The sequence below is a fragment of the Tachyglossus aculeatus genome, chromosome X1, assembly GCF_015852505.1.
Source record: "Tachyglossus aculeatus isolate mTacAcu1 chromosome X1, mTacAcu1.pri, whole genome shotgun sequence".
In the NCBI taxonomy this organism is placed as follows: Eukaryota; Metazoa; Chordata; class Mammalia; order Monotremata; family Tachyglossidae; genus Tachyglossus; species Tachyglossus aculeatus.
The window spans coordinates 34,868,667-34,884,118 of record NC_052101.1 but is presented as its reverse complement, the minus strand read 5'-3'; positions in this window follow the sequence as shown (position 1 = coordinate 34,884,118).

Genomic DNA, 15,452 nt, shown 5'->3' with positions numbered 1-15,452 from the left:
AATGTCTGTCTTCCCCTCTAGACTATAAATTTCCTGGGGTCAGGGAACATGTCTACCAACTCTGTTGTGTTGTACTCTCCCAAGAGTTTAATACAATGCTCTGCACAAAGTAAGTGCTCATAGAGTACCATGGATTGATAAAACAATATTACAATTATTATAGTGGGTGTTTTTTATAATGATGATGGTATCCAGAATTTACTTACATTAATATCTGTCTCCCCTTCCAGATTGTAAGCATGTTGAGGGCAGGGAATGTGTCTATTAACTCTGTTATATTGTACTCTCCCCAGTGCTTAGTACAGTGTTCTGCATTCAGTAAGCACTTAATATGTACAGTCGATCGATTGATAGAAGATGATCCACTCAGTCTTTAGGGGGACAAATAACAGCTATACATGCAGGGTGGAAGGGTGTCCTGGGATTGGAAAACCTGTCAGGGAGGAGAAAGTGTATATGCTTTGCTCTTTATCCTATCTGGACAAGAGCAAAAAAGGATCCCAGGCCTTGTCTCTCTCACAAGATTCAGGCTTCCCCTGAATTATGGAACAGGAGAGAAATCACAATGCAGCTTCTGTGGTTTCTCACCTCTGCAAGCAGCACAACCTGCTAATGTGATCTAGGGGGCCAGAGCTTCTCACTTGTTATTTCTCCACTTTTCCAGTGCCTCTGAGGCATTCCTCTGGAAGATAATGGGGAAATGATAAAATTGGGGTTTATACACTTTCACTCTTCCATTTATATTTATAAACTACCCAGCAGCTGGGGGACCAGAAGGGGGAAAATCCCAAACCATAGAAAACAAAAGATTCTTCATTTCTGCCATTTACCTCCTTGAATCAGGGGAGTCCCAATCTGCAGTTTACTCTGTCATTTTTTTCATTTTGGCTGGTGTCTGGCATTTCCTGAAAGTGCAGTGGCGGGCGATCGTAGTTAATATATGCCTCTAAATTACTTCACCTCCTACTTGCCTACTTTCTGACCCTGCTTATGGCTGGTCCCACCAGTGGGAAGTGTCTCCCAAACAAGGAGACCAGAAAAAAGTCATCCTTGGGGGGTGGGGGAGAGGTGATGGAGAGAAGAATGAGGACCATGCAAAGAAGGTAAAGGGAAAAAGACGAAGAGGGGAATGGGAGAGTAAGGACAGTGGATTTGAGAAGACAAGAAGGGAGAAGAATAGATGGAGAAAGGAATGTGCAGCCACTAAAGATGTTTTAGAAGTGGAGGGATGTGAAGAGAATGACACTTCAGATCAAAGATCCTGACCAAAGAGTGAAGATCTGGAGAGGGGAAAGATTGGAGGCAGAAAGAGTAGTGATGAGGCTGCTTTATTAGTCTGGTTGGGATGTGATGAGTGTCTGGACCAGAGCAGTGGATGTTTGGATGAAAAGAATGGGGCAGATCCAGGAAATGTTGAGGAAAAACTGACAGGGTTTAGCACAGATTAAATGTGAGAGTTGAGGAGAGTGAGGACTCTAGGGTATTACCAAAGTTGCAGGCTTCTGAAAGAGAGAAGATGATGGTGGTGTGAACTGTGAGGGGATAGGTGGAGGAGGGGATTTAATAATAATAACGGTATTTGTTAAGCACTTACTATGTGCAAAGTGCTGTTCTAAGTGCTGGGGAGGTTACAAGGTGATCAGGTTGTCCCACGGTGGGTTCACAGTTTTAATCCCCATTTGACAGATAAAGTCATTGAGGCCCAGAGAAGTGAAGTGACTTGCCCAAAGTTACACAACTGACAATTGGCAGAGCCAGGATTTGAACCCATAACCTCTGACTCCAAAGCCTGTGCTCTTGCCACTGAGCCACGCTGCTTCTTGGGAGGGAAGATGGAAGTGTTCAGTTTTAGATATATTGAGCTGTATGTGCTGGCAAGACATTTATGCACAGATGTCCTGGAGGCAAGAGGATAAAGTGAGATTTCAGGAAAGGGAGAGTTTGGGTCCAATAAAGAAGATTTGGCTTACTATCTACATAGGGATGATTGAAGAATGCTATGGGAATAAGTCAGTTCCCTGAAAGAGTGATTGTAAAGTGAGAAGAGGACGCAGAACAGAGTCTTGAGTGGCAACCGCAGTTTCAGGATGTGAGGTGCAAAAGTGGAAGAACAGCCAGCAAAGAAGACTGTGAAGGAGTGGCCAGAGAGGTTAGAGGATAAATTAGAAGAGAATTTCATCGATAAAACCAAGATTAGGAAGCATTTCCAGAGGAGGTAGTAGCTCACGGTGTGAAAGGCAATGGAGGAGCCAAGAGTTCATTAGCATAGAGTCTATTAGATTCAGCAAGGAGGAGGGCACTGGTGACCTGGAAGAGGGTAGGAAGTGAAGGAGAAGGAAACCAGATTTTAGTGAGTCAAAAAGAAAGCTAGAAGAGAGGAAGCAGGAATATGAAAGCCATTTTAGAAGTTTGAACAAAAATGGGAGGAATGAGATGGGGTGATACCTAGAAGAGAGGCAGCGTGGCTCAGTGGCAAGAGGCCGGGCTTGGGAGTCAGAGGATGTGGGTTCTAATCCCAACTCTGCCACTTGTGAGCCATGTGACTTTGGGCTAGTCACTTCACTTCTCCGTGCCTCAGTTCCCTCACCTGTAAAATAAGGGTGAAGACTGTAAGCCCCATGTGGGACAACCTGATTACCTTGTATCCCCCCAGCGCTTAGAACAGTGCTTGGCACATAGTAAGCACTTAACAAATACCATCATCAGAGAAGCAGCTTGGCTCAATAGAAAGAGCACGGGCTTTGGAGTCAGAGGTCATGGGTTCAAATCCCAGCTCCGCCAATTGTCAGCAGTGTGACTTTGGACAAGTCACTTAACTTCTCTGTGCCTCAGGTACCTCATCTGTAATATGGGGATTAAGACTGTGAGCCCCACGTGTGACAACCTGGTCACCTTGTATCCCCCCCCCCAGCGCTTAGAACAGTGCTTTGCACATAGTAAGCGCTTAACAAATGCCATCATTACTATTATTATTATTATTGTTACAGAAGGGGTGGTGTAATCCAGAGAAGGCCTCTTCAGCATGGAAGAGACATGAGAATGCTTGAAGGCAGAGGGGAAGGAGCCATCAGAAGTGCGAGTGATTAAAAAAGGTGGTCAAGGAGGGAAGAAAAATGGGAGAAAATTTTTTTAAAGGGAAAGGGGATTAGGCCAGAGAAACACGTAGAAGGTTTATAATTTGAAAACCCATGGGAGATATCCTCTTGAGAGAGGGCTGGGAAGATGAGAGAGTGGATATAGGGGTGGAGGGACTTGGGGAGGTGAGGAGGAGACTTTGGGGTAGCTAATGTCTGATGGTTTTAATTTAGTCACAAAATATTGGCGGGTTCAAGAGGGGCAGAAGAGGGGGAGATGGGAGCACTGAGAGCTTCAAGAAAGAGATACGAGAAACACTTTGCCCCTGAACTTTCGTTCGTTCGTTCATTCATTCATTCAATTGTATTTATTGAGTGCTTACTGTGTGCAGACCACTGTATTAAGCACTTGGAAAGTACAATTCGGCAACCAGTAGAGACAATCCCTATCGAACAGTCACAGTCTAGAAAGGAGGAATAGACAACAAAACAAAACAAAGCAAGTGGACAGGCATCAATAACATCAATGTAAATAAGTAGAATTATAGATATATACACATCATTAATAAAATAAATAGAATCATAAATATGTACATATATACACACATGCTGTGGGGCGGGGGGGATGATAGAGCAGAGGGAGGTAGTAGGTGATAGGGAGGAAAGGAGGAGCAGCGGAAAAGGGGGACTCAGTCTGGGAAGGCCTCCTAGAGGAGGTGAGCTTTCTTCATGAGTCTTCCTTATGAGGAATGTGGAGGGGCAAGCATGTCTCATAGGAGGTCATGGAGGCTGGGAATAATAATATAATAATAATGATGGCATTTATTAAGCACTTACTATGTGCAAAGCACTGCTCTGAGTGCTGGGGAGGTTACAAGGTGATCAGGTTGTCCCACAGGGGGCTCAAAGTCTTAATCCCCATTTTACAGATGAGGTAACTGAGGCACAGAGAAGTTGTGACTTGCCCAAAGTCACACAGCTGACAATTGGTGGAGTCGGGATTTGAACCCATGACTTCTGACTCCAAAGCCAGTGATCTTTCCACAGAACTACAATGCTTCTCCATCAGGGAATCAGGACACTGGAACACCAGTCCAGGCAAGGACCTAAAACACAGTGGGCAAAGTCTTCCAGCGTTCTTGGACCTTAGTATTAAAAGTCACAGCCTGCTAAGGCACATCTTAAGCCTATTTCAGCCCAGTTGTAGCAGTCTATCAGTCAATCAGCAGTATTTATTGAGTGCTTGCTGTGTGCAGAGCACTGTACTAAGTGCTTGGGAGAGTACAGTACAACTGAGTTGTTGGATACAATCCCTGTCCTCCAGGGTCTTACAATCTAGTGGATTAAACATGTAAAATGGGCAAAAGCCGCTGTGGGACTGTTAAGAAGTTTCACCAGTTTAGCGGGACACCAACTCCTGGGGCATTTGGATTTTTTTATAGCTGCCTCAGATAGAAACCTAGGTGTTTCCCAGTCAACTTTGTCTAGGCACTTGGATCTCTGACCTTTGGGCATTTGGTATTTGCCCCAACCTCATCCTCACAGCATTGATGTACATATCTATAAATTATATATTCTGAATTATTTATATTAATGTCTGTCTCCCCCTCTAGACTGTAAGCTTGTTGTGGGCAAGGGACACGTCTACCAGTTCTGTTATATTGTACTCTCCCCAGCAGTAGAACAGTAACATAGTATGAGATTAAGAAATAACATTGATTGATTGATTGATCAAACCAGGATGTAGGATTTGTCTACTCAAAGATCATCCTTCCACCAAACACTGACTGACCATGAGCTTCTGGTGCCGGTCAGAAAACCAGGGGAGCTGAAGGGTAGGGATGGCTTGACTTCAGTCCTTGCAAAGCTTTTCGTCTAATGAAGTCTCTAATTAAAAGTCCATCATCAGAGTTCACTCAAGCCAGTTCTTTCCCTTTTGAAATGACAAAAAGCCAACTTTCCAGCATCCCAACTGAAGAGAGAGGCAAAAGAAGCAGGGAGACATGATGAGAGAGACAAAAAGAAAAACAGGAAAATGAAGACACTAAGAGGGAGACATAGGGAAGCCAAGGTTAATAAGTATAGAAATTATTCATGTTCTTAGTTTGATGCTGCTCTGGCATGAGAGTAGATGAGAGATTGGTTCCTAAATTATATTCCTATGGTTGCCACCCTGTTTGCCTCAGACTACTGGGGTCACTTCTACAGCAGTGAAGCTTTTCATAAATAGCTGGCAGTCTCCAAATGCCAGTTTTAATTAAAATCCTCCTCTTGATAAACATCTCCTACTTTAAACGCAGCCAACTATGCTTCCTACTGCCCCAACTTTTAGAACATGACTTTTTTCAGTAAAATTGTTTAGTTGTGTAGGGCAGATAACTCTAATGTCCACTGAATACATCTAAAATTAATGGAGGTTCCTGTTTATTGTCATTGTTTTGCCTACAACAACATCTATTTCTAAACTATGTGTACACTGGCACAGACTGTGTATGAAGACCTTTAAATGTCCAATTGTGAGGTGACCAGGGGTGACCAGAAATGTCAGCCTGGCGATCAGAAGTCAGCATGAGCTATGAGTAGTTGTTGGTAACCAATTTTTAATGTTAGCTAGTTCCTCTTCAACAAAAAAAATTGATATGCACAAGCACATTCAGTATATATTATTTATATTTATAGACGGTTTACTGTGTGCAAAGCACTGTACTAAGCAAGCACCTGTGAGAGTGCGATACAACAATAAACGGACACATTCCCTGCCTACAACAAGCTTACAGTCTAGAGAATGGAGAGACATTAATATAAATAGATAAATAAATAAAATTATATTCACATATCCATATGCATGCCTATATTTTTCCATAGGTTTGCATTTAATGCCAAAGAAATGTCACGACAAAGACAAAGATGAATTAGGACTGTGTGTCGCTAGCATGAGCCACTGTATGAGAGTGTGGAAGCTCCTTTCCTGGAGATTCTTAAGTACGGGAGAGAAGTCATCCTGGCTTGGGTGGTCCCTAGAAGCTTCCTAGGCTTGAGTTTAGCCTAGAAGCAGAGGAATGGATTAGATGACCTCTTGAGAACCCTTCTAGGGCTTGTCTAATGAAGTCTCTAATTAAAAGTCCATCATCAGAGTTCACTCAAGCCAGTTCTTTCCCTTTTGAAATGACAAGAAGCCAACTTTCCAGCATCCCATCCGAAGAGAGAGGCAAAAGAAGCAGGGAGACATGATGAGAGAGACAAAAAGAAAAACAGGAAAATGAAGACACTAAGAGGGAGACATAGGGAAGCCAAGGTTAATAAATATAGAAATTATTCATGTTCTTAGTTTGATGCTGCTCTGGCATGAGAGTAGATGAGAGATTGGTTCCTAAATTATATTCCTATGGTTGCCACCCTGTTTGCCTCAGACTACTGGGGTCACATCTATGGCAGTAGTGTGGTAGAGGGAGGATGCAGTGGTACATTGGGCATTGGAGGAGAGAGAGAGAGAGAGAGAGAGAGAGAGAGAGAGAGAGAGAGAGAGAGAGAGAGAGAGAGAGAGAGAGAGAAGAAAGAGACACCACTCAGCCCCACCTTCTACCCCATCCAGGCTCCCTCCAGCCTCTTCTACCCCATCCAGGCTCCCTCCAGCCTCTTCTCCAATGGGCATTCTGGCAGTGTGAGCATTTTCCAATTTGGGGAATATTAGGGAGCCTGAGAACAGCCCTATTTGAGCAATGGGAAACTTGAAACTTTGCTCCTCTAGTCACAACAGTCTGACACCCTCTTGGTGTTTATCATGTTTGCCTTTTATGTTGCTTTTGTGTTTTTATTGTTTCATCCCTCCTTGTGGATCCATTGCCAACTATCCCCACCTTGGAGATCGATTGTGAGTCTCTTGGGGCCAGGGAACAAGTCTATTTCTTATGGCTCAATAAATACGACTGAATGAATGGTAGATTCTTTTTCCGAGGACTTAGTATAGTGCTTTACACACAGCAGGCAGAGGCTTATGGAATGAAGGAATTAATTCAGTTCAAGGAACCTTCTTATTCTAGCTCCCTATTGAGACCAAATGATGTCCTTTAACCTGTTTATTTATTTCTCTCTACTCCATCACCACTCCCTTTTAATAGGCATGCCGCATTATGTTTGAGTGACAATGAGTTACACGTTTTATTTAAAAGAGGAAATGAGGAACAAACGGTGTAATTCCCCAAGAGCTAATGGTGCATTTCCTCTCCCAGATAACCAATTAAATATTTAATCAAACACCACACAGCAGCCAGTTAAGTATTGTATGGATGTGGGCACAAATACAGCCCAGTACATTTCCACACCGCATCAGACCAGGACTTGTCAACGTTTGTCTCTGCTGCATCAGATGCTGAGATTACGTCAATATAGTCCTCGAAATATTTTTTTTCTATTTATTAGCCAGTTCACTGCCTAAATACAATCATTCGACTTCACCCATGCAGCTGCAGTCAGGGAGATGCAAAGTAGGTCGGTTTTAGAGCACGGTATTCATTCATTCATTCATTCATTCAATCGTATTTATTGAGTGCTTACTGTGTGCAGAGCACTGTACTAAGCACTTGGGAAGTACAAATCGGCAACATATAGAGACGGTCCCTACCCAATAACCGGCTCACAGTCTAGAAGGGTCAGACAGACAACAAAACAAAACAAGTATACAGGTGTCATACCTCCTCTTCTTTTTCCTCCTTCTGGGTGAAAAATTAATGGTTCAGAGTTGTCCATTTAACAAAGCTATTGTTAACCACCTTGAGCTCCTAGGAAGAAAGTGCAAACAGCACCCTCTGCTTATTACTTTTGATGACTCCATTTAAGCTTAATTAAATAAACACATTATTAAATTACCGTGGAATGCTGGGGGTAGGGGTCATTGATTATTACTGAGGCATTTTCTGCTTTGTGGCACAGTTTTCTGCTTCCTGCACTTGTGTTTTTATTGATTTGGGGAATCTTTAATAGAAGAGGAAGCACAGTAGAAGCCAATATGCAATTAAAACATTCTTTGGGCATTTCAGGTTGGTCAGTCTTGCATTCTTAAAGTCTGTGAACTTTGACAGCAATTCATTCCTTTCCCTCCACTAGAGGTTACTGAGTCCATACCGTGGTGGAGGGCAGCAAATGCCAAGAGACTTCACAGCAGGATCACATTCACAAGAGGCACCTATCTGGTCCCCTTCACCTGGTTTCACTAACCTGACTTAATCCAGGAAGCAAAACATTATCACAGCGTAAGCTTTGCCTTTCATGTCCTAAAGACCCCTTAGCCAAACCCATGCATCCAAACTCTCCCCTGAAATGATCATAACTTCCTTCTTTTACCCGTCGACCCAATTCAGGATTGTCGGACCTTCTGTTCTGGCTAAAATCCCTCATCATGCACTCCTGTAGGAATGTGTGAGGTCTTTAATTCCTGAAATCAAGCAGAGATCAATCTGTCATGAGGATTCACTTCCTACATGCAGCCTCTCCTTCTGGTGGAGGAGATAAAGATTATCTGGGCCCTTTCTCAGGGTCCTTAGTTCCTGTAGTTGATGAGTAATCTCTCCTCCTAGCAATGGTGGCTGTTGACAGGTGGGAGCCTGCAGTTTCCATTGGCAAAGTGGACTACTACCCACTATTGGCCCTGGAATTGGGACTAACATTCTCAAACCTGGAGAGAGTGGACTCTGGAACCAGATGTGAGGAGCAGTGCACAGTGCAAGTCCTGAGGAGATTTATAAATTGATAAATCTATACTGTCTATAAATGATATATTATAAATAGTGTACATATTTATCTTAATGTCTGGTTCCCCCTCTAGACTGTAAGCACACCTTGGGCAGGGAACATGTTGACCAATCTGTTGTACTGTACTCTCCCGAGCATTTAGTACAGTGGTCTGCACACAGAAGCACTCAATAAATACTGGTGATGATGATGATGATGGGAGATGCACCGGGTTCTCAGTCCTCAGTCTCTTGGTTGAGGCTTATCCATTAGTTTCTGATGGGAGAATACATCATCTTCCTATCTGCCTCACCCCTGTTCCCACCTACTCAATCTTCTCATCACTTCTGCTTGCCCAGCTTGTCTACATATTACCCATTGACCACCACTTCTACCCACCCTGTGGGCCTGTCGTGCCATCAGGCCCAATTAAGTTCATGTCCGTAATTTATTTTAGTGTCTGTCTTCCCCTCTAGATTGTAAGATCCTTGCGGAGAGGGAGTGCATCTACCAAATCTGTTATATTGTATTCACTCCAATGCTTCATTCAGTTTTCTGCACGCAAAAAATGCTCAATAAATTTGATTGATTGTTCTATATTTCAGTTGAGAAAACAGAGAGAGCCAATGGCAGGAGTGGGGATCTCCCTCAGGGCCCCTTCCAGCTCTCAGATTGTTCAACAGGTTGAGAAGTCCCCAGCAGCAACATTCTTTAAGACTTTGCTGCTCATCAAAGTCTCTGATTACACTCTCTGGAGGAGAGTTCCCTTAGTCCCCCAAACCCCCAAAAGGTTAAGAAGTGTAGGAGTAAGAATGCTCCTCAGTTTCTAAACCTATCACTTCCCCCAGAGACAGTGAGTCAATTGTTCTTCTCTTTATGGGTCAATAGACTTGTCCTCTGGCTTGAAGATGATGCTGCTGACAGTGATTCTGCATACTAGAGTGGGTGTCTTTGACAGACATTTTTGCACTTGCTCACTTTGTCCGTGAAATATTTGGATTTCCTCCCCCTGCCTTTCCCATCACTGGAGACAGCACCACCATCCTCCCTGTCTCACAAACCCATAACCTTGACATTATCCCTGACTCATCCATCTCATTCCACCTACATATTCAATCTGTTACCAAATCCTGTCAGTTCAATCTTCACAACATTCTTAAAATCCTTTCCATCCAAACTGCTGCCATATTAATCCAGGCACTTATCCTACCCCACTTTGATTACTGCATCAGCCTCATTACTGTCTTTTGTCTCTCCCCACTATAGTCCATACTTCACTCTGCTTCCCGGATCATTTTTCTTTGGAGCCATTCAGTCCATGTTTCCCCACTCCACAAGACAAGTGGTGGAGCCAGGACTAGAAACCATGTCCTCCTGTCTCCCAGGCCCATGCTCTATCCAGTAGGCCACACTGCTTCTCAGCCTCAGTAGTCTTCTCCACCTCCCTGAAGCCAAATCAGATTCAACCAGTAGAAACAAAGGAGTCACATTTGTCTGCTTGTGCTCAGGCCAGCTCTTACCACGAAATTTCAACCCACATAAAGTTCTGAAATGAACACTCACACGGATCATGCATGTATTTTCTGTCTTAGTCCATCTGAGGAGGCGTGTTCCTCTCTAGAGATTTCAAAAGTTGAATCAATTATCACCAGCCGAGGCTGGCTTGGGTGTGATCCTGCATGGAGGCAGGAGGATGGACCTCTCAAGAGTCCCGCTAGATTCTAGGATTCTAAGAACTAAAACAAATTTTCCCAGTAAGTTACAGAAGACATTTTGCTAGCAGTCCGTGTCTAATCTTCCTATCAAATGCATTCTCCTATGATTTCCTAAAGCTCCTTTGCTAATTTTCACCTATTAGATTAAGAGTTCTGTTTGATGTAGAAAACTGACCTCTTGTTAAGTACTTCTGAACAAAATATCCCATGTGGAGATCTCCCTCTCTGAAGCCTCTTTAGTTTCTCTGAGTTTTGTTATATGTCAACTGCTTTCAATAGAATCATGCTGGGTTAAACCGGGGCAATTGCATTGCTCTTGAAATGAATTTAAACCCTAGGATCTCATCGGGACGCTGATTTTTTTTCTTCAATGGACAAATCCATCTCTTTCCTATTTGGCAGGTATCTGGTAGAGTCCCTTGTTCAGGATTCCATCCCTAGGGTTCCTGGGTGGAAGGAAAAAGGAATCAGTTAAAGGTCAGTGTAATTTGCAACTCTTTATGTTAACAGGTCCCAGTTTGATTAACCAGATACTGATTGTTGGTTGGTTCTACTGCAGCTTCCTGACACACCTCCCAGATGTCCTTCGGAGGGAGGAAGAAGTAAACTCTTCTCAATTCAGCGGCCCAAAATAGGACTTGGAATCCAGTGTCACTGCAGACTTGACCTTTCATCATGGTTAAATGGTAAGCATTGTTTCTGAAAGCGGTCCTGGAGGATATGAATGGAAGGTCCAAGGGAGGAGTGGAGAAGGAGACCAGTCTTTCCACTTTGGTTGAGTAGATGTGTTTTGAGGAGATTTGTCCCAGTACCAAAAAGGCAAAAAGGGAACCCAGTAAGAGTCATCTTTGACTGGGTATTTAGGGAGAATACCTGAGCTGCGGTGTTAGAGGCAACTGTAGTACACATTGGCTATTGCTGGCACCAGTGAAAAGAAATAGAAACTCATGGAATCTCTGGGGCAAATTTCCAGATGTCCTTTCATTCATTCAATCATTTTTGAGAGCTTAGTACAGAGCTCTGCACACAGTAAGCACTCAATAAATACAATTGAATGAATGAATGAATGAATGAGAGCCGGCTGTGTGCTCTGCACTGAGTACTAGGACCTACTATATTTGGTGTTAGGGACCAAATGAAAAGGTAAAAGACACAGTCTCTGCCCTTCAATCTAATGAGGGGAAACAACTCTGCAGTGATTGGGTGCCTGGGTGATTATGGCTGCTACTCATTTTTAAGCACCATCACCACCACCATTTTAGGTTGTGAGTCCCATGAGGGACAGGAACTATATTCATTCAATTGTATTTATTGAGCACTTACTGTGTGCAGAGCACTGCACTAAGTGCTTATCTAATTCCCATCTATATATTCTGTCCCAGAGTTTAGTATAGTGTTGGGCAGTAAGTGCTCAATAAATAGTATTACTACTACTGCCTCCACTATTACTCCCAGTCACCCAGCCCCTGTTGGTTAGACTCTTCACCTCCATCCCTTTTCAGAGCCTGAGGGGCAGCAACAAAAGACACAGTCGGTCAATCAATAGCGCTTATTAAGTGATTGCCAAATTCAGAGCACTGTTCCAAGCACTTGGGAGTGTACAACAGAGTTGGAAGACATGGTCCCTGCCCTCAAGAAGTTTACAGTCTAGTGAAGGAGCTTACCATAGAAGTGGAGCTGACTAGGATGTCTTCTGGCTATTTTTTCTGCACATTCCAGTGTGTGCATCTAAATTTTTTCTCTATGTGCCTGGGTGTGTTAGTATAGTTTTTCTTCCCCCATCTGCTTCTTTTTCTGTTTTTGTTTTTTCTCATGGTATTTGTTAAGCACTTACAATTGCAGGCACTGTACCAAGAACTGGGGTGTATACAACCTAACCATTTTGGACACAGTCCATATCCCACATGGGGCTCATAGTCTTAATTCCCATTTTATGCATGAGCTAACAAGCCCAGAGAAGTGAAATGACTTGCCCAAGGTCACAAAACAGACAAATGGCAGAGCTAGGATTAGAACCCAGATCCTTCCAACTCTCAGGCCCGTGCTCTATCGACTAGGCCACACTGCTTCTCGTTCTGCTTTCTGCCCCTCATGTCTGTTTCCTTTCTCCCTTTGACTGTTTCCCTTTCTATCTCTTCCCCATTCATTTTTTCCTCTCTCTGTCTTCCTCTGTTTTTCTTTCTTTTTCTCTCTATTTTTTCTCTTTTCTGTTATTTTGCCCCACACCTTGGCCCACTTTGAGTTAGCAAAAATTTTGTTCAGGGCTGGGGGGACACCAATCTGGGGGTTCATTAGCACCCCCCAATCCTAGCCTAAGGATACTGAGAGAGGTGAAGGCAGGCAAAGCCAAGCAACCTCACTGAGACCTGGTGTCACTGGTTTGCTAAAAGTGGCCTTCCAATGGCCTAACCTGTTGGCAGTAAACTTATCACTGGAATGAAAACATCTTGCAGAATCCAGATGTTTTTAAACAGCGCTGTCAAAATCTGCTTCATTAGATTATCCTCAGAAGATTTGCTACTTGAAATTCCAGTGTGGACACACCCCAGTGGGTGTCAATAAATGCCATCATTATTATTATTGATAATGATGATGATATTCTATATTCACTATTCTGCCTGGCTAGGAGACATGAACCTTATGGACAAGTAATGGACAGTAAGTAATCAGTGTTCTAATTCTCTATGTCTGTAGGATCCCTTGCTATTTTGAGTGATTAGGGGCATTAGCTAGAATTTTCAAATGAGCAACAGAGGTCTATGGACTGTCAGCCTTAGAAACCTTCTTGAATAAATAAAAGCTTCTCTGTTGATTTAATGCCATTAGCCAGAGGCTGTGCCAGCTTTGAAATGACCTGTAGCCTTTATTAAAACCTAAATTAATGCATCTAAATATATTGACACCCTTGTTTTTATAGTCCAAAGTAAGCCTTGATTTTGGCCCTTCTTTAGTTTACAAGGGCTACTCCTTTCTACTTCTTCCCCTTCCCAGATCCTGTATTTGCCCCGTATTTGGCATGTATCATCTCTGTTCTCTCTTCCCTTTAAGAATCGTAATGAGAAGAAAAAAAAAAAAACAAACCATCCTGGATCTTCTTATAATTGCATCTTCATTGGACCATAAAAGCCTAGTTCATGAGATTGCCAAAAATCTTTTCTGGAAGGGTTTCTATGCTAGCCCTCTGCTCTGCTGTTTCTGCTTCCATAATCGCCCTTTCTTAATCACATAAATGGCAGTTCATCTAGGATTCTAAATCAAATCTCATTCATTGTGTATTAATTTCCCTTCACAATGCACCTTCTGACTTCTCTTAGTTCCCTCATTTGGATTCTGCACCATCAGCATTGGAAGAGAGGAAACCTGGAGTCAGGGTCAGACCACTTGACAGGTCACTTGGGCATTCCCCAGTTGGTTACAGCAAGGCCAGCTACCTCCAACCCAAACCTAATGATGTCATCTAATGATATCACCAATCCCCAGAGGCCAGGCATAATTAAAATTGACAATCTTTTTAATACAGGTAATACAATCTCACTTTGGACTTTTAAAAGCATAAAAGCTCTTTGTGGGCAGGGAAACATGCCTGCCAAGTGTGTTGTTTTGTACTCTCCCAAGCCCTTAATACAGTGCTCTGTACATAGTGAACACTTGCCAGATGATTGAATAAATGAATGAGTGGATGCCATTGATGATGATGATGATGATGATGATGATGGTAAAAGAGCTGGAGACAGTACGGGAAGGGCAACTAAAATGAACATAGGGATGGAGATGCTTCCATATGACATTGGACTGAAAAGATTGACTCTTTTGTCCAGAAGGATGTAGTTGGAAGGGGACCATGATTGAAGTTTACAAAATCTTGTGGACAGGGCAAACACGGAATTGCTCTCTATTAAATCCTATACTACTACTACCACCACTAATAATAATAATTATAATACTGGCATTTGTTAATCTCACACCACTAGAATCAAAGGGAACACACTGAAATTTGAGGTGATGTGTCCCAAACAAATAAAAAGAAACATTTCTTCATACAACAGGTGGTGAGGGCATGGAATTTATTACTATAGGAAATTGAGCAGGCCAAAAGTATGAAAACAAGAGAAGCTTGGATAGAGTCATGAGCTACTAGAGGGAAAGTTAAGGCAGTAGAGGGAAGTTGGATAAGGAAGGTGGTCCATTTGTAACCACTGGAATGCATTTCATAGAAGACAATCACTGTATATGACTACTGTTGCCTCTGGAAGAGACAGAATACCAGACTAGGTAAACCACTGTTAAAACTCAGCAATAGCAGTTCTTTGAAGATTGGGTCTATATTGGTATCCTTCAGGGTTACTAGGTGGTAGGTTTATCTTTCCATATTCCCCTTTTCACAGTCAATTTCCTCTTCCCACTGGTTACCAGGATGCTTAGCTATCATATTTGGGGCTTACCAGTTTGCTTCTTTGAGAACACATGAATAAATGGAAAAAGAAGTAGATACGGTACCTCTTATGTACCCATGCCTACCTACAAGAGAGTCTCAACCAGATTTTTATGAATAAAATTGCTCTTTCCAGCATTTTCAAACCTGTGAGTGGCCTCCCAGTTTTGTCAGGGCAAACAGCCCAGCCTTGCAGGTTTGATTCTCGGTTTTGACTGTGAGGTGAGGGAATGATTTATCATCGGCCTAATTTGCTTATTTGTCTCTTGCCTTGAGGGTCTCAGAGAGCAGGAGTGGTCAGCAGCTACTTGGATGTGTTCGCTAGTTCCTGACAGAGACACATTACTGTTATTACATGCGGTGTTAGACAGAGTTACCGTACCCAGTTTTTCCAAGTCACCTCATGAACAGTTTCAAAGTGAGCATTTAGCCTCAGCTCTCGTTCATTAATTCTGGTTCTCTTAAGGCCATATTTTTGCAGGACTGGAGAATAAGCCGATTTAG